Below are 10598 nucleotides of genomic sequence, written 5' to 3' on the forward strand. Positions count from 1 at the left end.
TGCACCAATCCTCGTCATGTACTCGACAACACCACTGAAATAACGATGATGGAAACATCGCCTTGCCTCCACTATGCATTACCACTGTGCTGGCAGTCCACGCCAACTGACACTAGCTCATCTCATCATTTTACTTGTTTGTTGTCTTAACCAAAATGCCGAAACGTCCGCTCCCTGGACACTATGGATAATGTATTGCTCCAGCACAACTTCTCACAAAATGTACTCTTAATCTGGTAGTGGCACTACACTTTTTTATTCATTGTGGCAGTAGCACCTACAACGTCTAATTCCTCATTGTCTTCCCCAACCCTCTAGATACCCTCAGAATTTTGGAATGCGCACAGATTTTAATATTTAATACCTTAATTTTCTAATTTAACAATGCAGTCACTGTTCTTCTTGGATATAGTTTTATTCTATCCAAAGGCTACTGCTCGGGAAAGCATTTCCAAAACTTGTGACTTCCTCGAAAGCTTTCCTTGGAGGAATACCAAAATGTGAGCTACCTTAGTGCTGCTGTCGCTATGTTAAAGAGCTGCCACATTTACTGCATGTAGCACCTACCTGGCGGACATAGCCACGTCCTGGCCCACTGCCTGCGACCGCTCCACAGATTTAAGGTCATCTCCATACTTATTCCCATTTGTTTTCATCTCTGCAGCTTGAAACGCAGCAGTTTAAAACGTGGGGGTAAAAGGTACATGTTCATTATGCAGGAGATATAATTCTCTACTACAACTATAAGCCTGGGATAAAAGTTAGAAAATTTAGTTGGAGTAGCGGTCTTTCTAAACTCGGTAATGTGTGATACTTTGCAATTGCAAAAAGGAACGTTATTTATGGCCTGTGGTGCTGTACGTACGAGTAACAAATCAATTTAAATGGAACATTCATGACTCAGAGTCGGTTTGGATGCTGAACCACGAATTGGTGTTCCTTGCAACAACTCAAACTTTACCTCATCTGCTTTCGGATTCCAACTGTCTGCAGTTTGGTGAACTTCATCAAGGCAAAATATCTGTTAGTACATGCTCAAAAATCTTTGGCTGATTCTAAACAGGAATCTGAATTCCAGCTGTGTCAGAAATTTTAAATATTATAGTTATGTCTACACTTTAATTTCAACGCCAACGAATTAGGCTATGTCCTAGGTCGTCGACAACTATAATAATATTTTTCTGGTAAAGGTTTATTTTAAAAGTAGCTAGATGAGTTAGCTGCAGTGTGCTGCCCACCCTATTTTTACGTCCTAGAAAGCTTCGTTTCCGGTCTCTCACCCTTGTAAGATACTCGCATATTTGGTGACAAAAGGCATATCCCAGTGGAGGGCCCATAATGTGACTACACATATGTTATCTATGTCAACACAGCTCTTCTTAGAGCTCTATAGAAGCTGTCACGGTTTAATTTAGTCTTTAGGTTATTTAACAGAAATGGTTGTGGTGTGGACAAGAACAACTCAAACCTCTTAATCTTCGAACTTGATCTTATGGGCTAATGCGCTAGCCATAACGATAATGGATTAAATGATTTATTACTTCTGGTAATATAAGATTCTATTGATTCACAGATTAGCCCTATTTGATTGGAGTGGTAGACATAGGGTGCCAATCCAACGTTTGGGTACGCATATGTTTCTGCCCGTTCTTCAACTTCGTGTCTGGGGACTGTGGCTTCTGATGCGGTATTAATTCCAAATGCTCCAACATTTTTTTTAATCATTTCCAGGTTACTTCGACGTTGCAACACTTAATCCATTCAATCGTCATTTTAGTCATGGTAGGCACCTTGTTGTCCACAAGTACTATTCTCAGTTTGAAACGTCCCCTTAGAAAAATTTATAAATTTCTGTGCTGGTAAACCTCTTACGTTATTTGATTTTCAAACAGCTGAGCAAAACTGAACGTACTCAGACATTTCTCTCTTTACTTATTCTGATCATCACTAAACTGACACACAATATCTTTTAGCGCAACGCAATCTGACTTTCAATAATCCCCACAAAAGAATGACCCTGACTGACAATAACCTATACCTTTCACGAATCACTTACCTCACAAAAATCTTCGTTACTCGAACTACTGCAATACAGCGAGCGCCAATACTGCCAGCTAAATAAAAGATTCTAACTACGGAAGGCACTAACTACTGGTAAGCATAGTTAGCAAATGAAAGATTTTGATAGAGAACAAACAATGTATTTACCTTAATAATGTTCAAAAGTCGTCATATATATATATATATATATATATATATATATCAGTTCATGAAATCCAGTCTTACAAATTTCCTCTTTCTGACAGATACACGTCCATATCGGCCTCTCCCAAAGCTCTGGCATCTCTGTCCCCACATCAACCACTGCTGGCGGCTCACCTCCAACTGCGCAACGCTACGCGCTGTTCGCATCCAACTGCCCAACACCACAGAAGCGAATATTCCAACAATGAGTCCACCCAGCCACAGACTGCCCACAGCACAGTCAGTGATTTCCATACAGAGTGCTACGTGACGTTACCAACATAAAAACTTAAACAACCTGTTTACAAGTTACAGTTGTTGAGAGTTATTCCATACTTTTTTCCTGCGAATCTAAGAACCACTTAATGAACTGATAATAATTTATTTGAGGAGTGGAAATTCTATGTGAAATTTGTTCATAACACGCGTTTACAGTTCTTGTGTGGTTTCGGTACACCGTTGCATGTCCCTATACTTATTCCCTGTGCCAAAACTTGGAGAAAATGTTTCAAATAGACATTACTCGATGGCACATGGTCATTGTGTCGATCAGTGCTTACCTCCAGAGTTCCAAATACCATGCGTGTAGGTTTTCTCCATTTAGTTGGTGCACACTTTGCGTGGTAAGAAGAATGCTTCTGAGTTATTTGTCATGTCAATAAAGTATCTTAGTAATGTAAAGATATAGTTAGGGTTTCAAAACTACTAAAACGAGGTAGAGATACGAGCAGAGAGTACAACGTGTAGCTGGAAAAATTTCTGATAAACAGCCACAGAACAATGAGGTTGGTAAGTCCTATTAGTGACTAAGTAACACAAACTTTCTGCATTTTAGTCACTTATCAGTTATATTGAATGCAGTATTTGTGATTTCATATTTAATGTTGGAATTCGTTTAACATTGTGATTGCCCATAGCAGTGTCTACAGAATAATTTGTATTAATGTCTTAGGCTTCCTCCAAATCACTTGAATCTCAAACATTTGAACGACTGTAATGGTTATAAAAAGTGAAAAAGGAAAATTTAAAACGAATGGGAAATGATTTTTGTTGACTATAGCTTCACTAGTGAAACATTACTGTCGTATTTCCGTGCTTTTGTAATCATCGATAAAAAATCGTGTTCCAGTATTGATGGCTTTTGAAACAAAAACCTTCTTCGTGGCCCTTAGGAACCGTCTGTTTCCTGGTATGAAACCTGGAATGTTCTTAAGGGAAAATATATTTTCTGGTTTATCTGTTTTCTTTCTTTTTTCTTTTTTTTGCGGCAATGAGGTGAGGGGCATAATTATGTGGTATCAGAATACCATCCATCTGGATACAACTAAGGTATGTATAAAAAGAGATACTCTGTGTTTTGATTCTCCAGACAAATATGACATTGGGCACTTAGCGTTTGACAATTCCACTCGCCATGTATTCATCAGAATCTCCTGTTTTCTTTGTTGTAATAGAAGAGGGTTCGGGTTAAACGTTTGCGAAACGTTCTTATTCAGTAGAATAATTCTCGTTTGGTTGAAGGCATTGCTACTATTCTTTCTCTATTTTGTCTGTCCTCGTATGCGAGAACTGACCCCCTTTCCATCAACGCACGTCGCTCCGTCGGCATACACGCCATGGATCTACCTTAAAAATTCATATGCCCATGCATTTACATTGTCTCTTTCTATCATCATGCAACGGCCATAGAAACTACATCAGTATAGACCCAAATTGCAAAATACTGCGAATAATGTCGAGCGAGTGTCATGAAAGAGACTCGTCTCTGTTAGCATGACTCATAATTCACAAACATCAGATGCTCCTTTGTGCGACAATAATCGCTAGCATTACTAAGTATTGCATTTTCATCAAATAAATCTATCCTATAACCAACGTATCCGTAAGAGGTTTATCCTCAGAGTTTACATCTTTGATGATTTTCCAAAATCCTCTTCTTTCTCAAACTGTTCTCTGTCAGTCTTTACAATTGTTTTTAAAGTGATTATGGTTTCCTTTATCCAAATACTAACGAAGAGCAGCGGTCCACGTAGTTCGTAATATGCATACTTTTTGTCTTCGCTGGCTTCCTATGATAGCCGCTGACCAAAGGATTGACGTTGAACTCTAAATACATCATCTGACGAACATTTTCCTCACAACTGTCACTATGACACAAGACGCGACAAACAACAGCAAAATTAAGTAAACTAATAAGCTTCTGTGATTAAAAGGGGCAGTCAGATGGAAACGAGACAGATGTGAAAAAAAGTAAGTAAACTGTTTGCCGCCTTAACTCTTAATACAGTTATCCCGCCATGAGACAAGATGGTCAACGCATATATGGAATAATGCTTGCGGTTACGTAGGGCAACATGATTGTAGTCAGGCATGCACCTCTTTGACCGAAGCAGATCAGCGACCGCGAATGTCTTTCTTGAGGGATCCAAATGTACAGAAATCGCACGGGGGGACGTCGCGACTGTATGGAGGATATGTACGTAAGTGCTTCGCTGCGAAACTTATGCTTCAGAAGTTTGCCTGGGTAAGCCTTTCCCATTCTCCATATAATCCTCATCTCTCCCCATGTAATTAGTGTGCTTTTGGATCCCTCAAGAAAGACAATCGTGGTCGCCGATTTGCTTCGAAGAGGTGCACTCTAGGATACAATCATGTTGTCCTAGGCTACCGCAAACAGTTTTCAATGAACAGTTTTCACTGAACGTCTTGTCTCACACTGAGATAAACAGTTATGAAAATTACGTTTGAGAGAATGTTTTTCGTCACTATGGCATTAATCGCTATGATACTGTGTAAGTACTGCGCGTGCTGCACTTTACTATTGATTGTGCACTTTCAATGTGATATCTTTGATGTTATATGAGCCCATAATGGAAATAAAATATGCATCACCTCATCTGTTTTTACCTTGTAAATACATACATGTCTGGTACACCCACATTTTTGTCGTGTTACATTATTTTCATGCACGTGTATTCAATTTTCACAATTCTGATGTTGACAGACACCCTGTCTGTGGCCGAAACCGGTAGACATTAGGACTGTTGAGGTTTTAAAAAATATCGGACGTCCGATATATCGATACTTAAATAGATACAATTATAAGCTTTCTATACTTACCGGTCAATAAAAATATCGGCTGCGAATTGTAAATAACTGATGGTTTTAGTGCTGTACATTTAAGTATTGGTTCATTATTAGATATTCTGTACATCAATGTGGTAGCAATCGGCTTATCCCCCTTCGAGCAATACAGGATAGTTCACGAATATACACGAATATTTTAATATCTTATTCTACAAGTAAAACTAAAGAAAAAAGTTCATATAAACATAGGTACGGAGTCTCAGCTAATAAAAGATTTTGCCTGAAATTTAGAAACTTAGCTAATAAGAAGCCATCGCAAAACTGTACGAGGTTAAAGTAAAGCATGATTTCCATTTATTTTGTTGTTATTGATCCGGTGTATCTGCAGTATTGCTGATTATGAATGCTCGGTAGAGAACCAGTCTCCTGTAACATTCGAAATACTCCACTAATGGTTCGTGCATTTGGAATAACGCACGCGATACTCATTAACTGCAGCCGTAGCATTAACATCGCATTTACCATAAATGAACACCATATCGGCATATTCCTCTGTCGTAAATATGAAAGTCTTTCTTCTTTCATAAATAATCTACAAACTACAACAGTTACTATGTGGTTTCACTTAATTACAAAGTTGTTATCATGGGCGTAGCCAAGGGGGAGAGGGGAGGGGTTTGGATGTTCAAAATCCCACCTTCCCCCCTCCCAAAAAAAAAAAAAAATTCACGAAGCTAAAAAAAAGCAAGCAAACAACCGGGAGAATTGACCTTACAATCGATTGTAATGTAATCTTTATTTCAAAGCTACCGCGCTTTCAAACTTTGGCTATGCCAGCGTGGCGTAGTGCTCGAGTGGATTACGGCAGTGAAGAGGTAGCGTTGGCGACAATATTGCCACCAATGGCTGGACTGAGCCTCAATGGAATGTGGTTCGTCTGGAGCCCTAGAAACTCCAGGTAGCGTAGTCCCTGCATCAGGGCCACCCTAGTTATCACACTTCCGAAGCTGGGCACAGTGAGAAGTCATTCATTCACACGGCAGCAGCTTACTACAACCATTGGCATCCCGCTTCCCGAAAACTGCAGAAATTGTTACTGACGTGGTGAGAATTTTTTTAAAACGTTTATTTTAAGTAAAGTTTTGTAGAAGAGAAACGACTAGTGTGTGCAATATCATAATCTGTTTTTATGTTTTCTTTCTACATTTACATTTGTATATTTGTGCTCCGCAAGGTACGACATGGTAAGTGAAACACTGATACTAAAGTACCCCATCACCTCCTCCCTGTCGGTTCCATTCACGGACATTACCCGAAAGAAAAAGATCGCTTTTATGTCTCAGTAGTTGGCCCGATTTCCCTAATCGTTGTTATAATGATCCTCTGAAGATATATACGTTGCACTCTCAGATATCCTTCCGTTATTTGTACTCAGAACTTCTTTATTCATATTCGGTGATCTTACTGTTTGTTCAACTTTTCATTTCTGACGTTAAAATTTTTTTACTCAAAAACAAGATCATCTTCAATGTGACCTACCTCAAATTTAACTTGAGTTCTCCAGTCATTATTCCGTTTTGTCACCAATTCCGTTATCGATTTTTAAATGTCTTTGAAAGGTCACGAATCCGATTTCCTTTTAATCGGAATCTACATCTCGTTTTTCATGCAACCCTGTGATACGTTTTTCGCGCAAAACAAACTGACGATCGATAAATGTAGGACTTATTTCCCATTGTATGCATCCATTTTTGCATAATGATCCTTTTAATGACATTTCCAGCATTTATCAACAACAACAGCGGTACAGTTCACCAAAACCAGCATGGTTAGCATAGGTTCTCGTCTTAGTCCTGTCAATAAACGTTTGTATGTCTTTTTCAGACGTCGTGCTGACTCCCTCTGACGAACGTAAGTAAACAATGCTCAGCTGGTAACTGTTGCCTCCTCCGCTGGCAGATTTATTATTCATGAAAATACCCACAGTGTGCAAATGCAAAACTGAGTCACACTGTTTTAGCCCTAGTTTTATTACTAACATTAATATTTTCCTACAGTCATCTGCATGATATCTTTCACAATGTTCATTGCACAGTTCAGAAACACTGCATTCATTCGCCTGGTAAAATCTCTTGCTTTGGCAGGGTTCGTGTGAAAGCCATGTGTTGCGTATCGTGTTACTACATGCCGGAATTCATATTGTGTTTGTTTCCATTCTTCAATCATTGTGGTATCTGTTGAATAGAAGCAGTGGCTTACCGTATGGATTGAACGCCCAAGGCAGTTTAAAAAAAAATAGATTCGGTAGAAAGAACACGTTTTTGACAGCGGGGCAACAAAATCCAGAGAATGAGTGTACTGCTAAATAAATGAAACAACAAGAGTGAATACTACAAAAAGCCAATGAATGGTACGTCAAAAATTTACTGTCACTAACCAAGCGTTTTCCATAAAATTGGTAACTGGCAATATTTACCAACGAACTAGGTTTTCGACATTTTCTTTGACATTTTGGCAATATATTTAGATGCTCCACAACTTTTCTCCTCAACATTTTTTCGTCAAATTGGCCAATCTCAGATATTGCACGTATTATGGCGACGAAACGAGTGTTTGTCTAAAGGTGAAAAACTAGTGTTTTCTAATGTAGCTTTTCTGTACCGCAAAATATAATAAAATTGTAAAGTATTCTTTCCCAATCGATACAGAATTTAATACACGACAGATTTGGTAACCTTGAAGTTTTCGATTAAATGCTTAAGTTCGAAAGACTTTGAGAGGAACCAGAGAAATGTCTGAAACTTCCGTTGTTTTCTTTTCATCAAGACTGAAACTCCACTCAGAAATCGGGCAAAGCAAGGATTATGTATATCTGAGCCCTATTTGACTGATTCAGTTTTCAGAACTCCAGTGATTTTTGGATGGCAGAACGCTAATTTTCTTGTCTTAGTAGCTGTTGCCCGTCATTTAGTGAATGTGGTTAACTGAAGTTAAATCAGCACACTTGCAATCTGACGAAAACCAGCCGAATAAAATTAATAATAACCAGTCGCATGTTTGCTATCTTTTTATTTAGTGTTTTCCTGTAGGGTCACCTGTATCGCAAAAATGGAGGCAAAGAAAAGAAAAGCACAGAATACAAATAAATCTAAGGGCCTGGAATATTGGAAAAAATGGTGTTCACAATCTGGTACATTTAAAGACGCAACTTCAACTGTCGAACCCGTCAGCCATAATGTGACGAGTGGAGACAGTGAAGACGTAATGATTGCTGAGGCTTCATTATGAGGTACTTTTGGCCACTCAGCAGTCGTCTTGCACACTGCCTCCCAGCATCAATCAACCTGCAACATCGAGCGTGGTACTTACAAGTTTACATGAGGTCTCATCTGCTTTGAATTGTTTTGCTACATTAGACATAGGTTTACATTCAAATCAAAGTTCACAATTAGATGATTGTCTAAAGGAACAAATTTTAAAAGGTGACAGGGTACCGTCTAATGATTAGAAATTTTCTGTTTCGTCAAAACGAAACTTAAGCTTTCAACTGAAATGGTTGGCCAGATTCCCTTGGCTGTTGTATTCTGATTTAAAAACTGGAGCCTTCTGCAAAAATTGCTTTATGGGTCGTTCATGTGAAGGTAAGGGAAACAACCAGCGATTAGGAAAACTCGTGTGTGAGCCTCTTTCAAACTGGAAAAAAGTGTTGGAGGTATTTCCAACGCATGCACAAACTTCCTATTACAAGCTAAGTTCGGAAATGACAGACAATTTTCTTAAAACTGTTTCCTCAAAGCTGTCTACAATAATCGAGCAATTGTCTTCAGAGGGAAAACGACAGCAAGAAGGCAATAATAGGAAACTGACGTCCATAGCAAAAGCTATAATTTTTTGTGGTAAACAAGGCATTCCTTTAAGAGGATATAATTACTCTGGACTAGATTATACGTTATTGGAACCTCAGAGACAGCTAATTAACGATGGAAACTTTCGAGCGTTACTGTGTTATGCTGCTGAGTCTGGGGATGAACATATTTTGGAGCATTTGTCAACAGCTCCAAAGAACGCTCTATATACCAGCCCCAAATTTCAAAATGAAATTATTGCTATTTGTGGTGAAATTATACAACGTAAAATAATCGATGAGGTAAAGAGAGCCGGAATATTTAGTATTCTTGCTGACGAAACTACTGACATTGTACACGTAGAACAAGTTTCACTTTGCTTGTGGTATGTTGATTCGGAGAATGTTAATCACCATAAAATTAAGGAAATGCTCCTCGAATATATTCCAACTATCGATGTTACTGGATTCGGCCTTGCAAAGCTAATCATTAAAGCATTGAAAAAACACGCACTTGACTCTTTACATGTAGTTGGTCAAGGCTATGACGGTGCTGCAGCTTTGAGTGGGCACTTGCATGGCGTATGTTCGTAACGAATGCGCCTATGCTCTTTATGTACATTGCAGGGCACACTCGCTTAACCTTGCAATTGCTGACGCATGCTCACGAGCAGAAATCATAAATTGCGTGTGGATTGTGCAACCTGTTGGGTCTTACTTCAGTCATTCTGCTCAACGCACTGCCGTATTAAAAGACGAAATTCGCGAACTGTTGCCAACTGGACACCAAAAAAACTTGCTTGCACTATGTGAAACACGATGGGTCCACACGCACAAAGCAGTCATCCGTTTCAAGGAAATTTGTCCTGCAATTGTCGCCGCCCTCGAAAAACTGCAGTCGAGCCATAACAAGGACGCGTTAAGACAAGCTGTCCAGGTGCTATACCCTCTTAGTTCCTCAAATTTTGTGATGAGTTTAGTGGTCCTTCAAAAAGTGATGAGCTACACACTATCGATAACAAAACAGCTGCAAGGAACCAATATAGACCTTATTGCAACATTTCATCTAGTTGACAATATTCTTAACGGCTTGCAGTTGCTGTGAGTCAATACTGAAGATGAATATGTAAAGGCTTTTGCAGAAGCGAAGCTAATATCAGAGGAAAATTGTGCTTCATTGCAGGCGCCACGTCTTACTGGGAAGCAGTAGAAACGCTCTAATACGGCTGCGGTGGGTGTAATTACATATTACAGATTGAATTTATTTATTCCATTCTTGAGCACATAATTCAACAGTTAACTGAAAGATTCACAAAGCATCGCCAATTAATATCTGCTCATTATGGCCTATTGCCAGAAAATTTCGATAAAATCACTGACACTGATGGGTGATATCAATGTATTCGTCACTTCTTCCGGAGAA

This window comes from Schistocerca piceifrons, chromosome X (assembly GCF_021461385.2).
Source record: "Schistocerca piceifrons isolate TAMUIC-IGC-003096 chromosome X, iqSchPice1.1, whole genome shotgun sequence".
NCBI lineage: Eukaryota > Metazoa > Arthropoda > Insecta > Orthoptera > Acrididae > Schistocerca > Schistocerca piceifrons.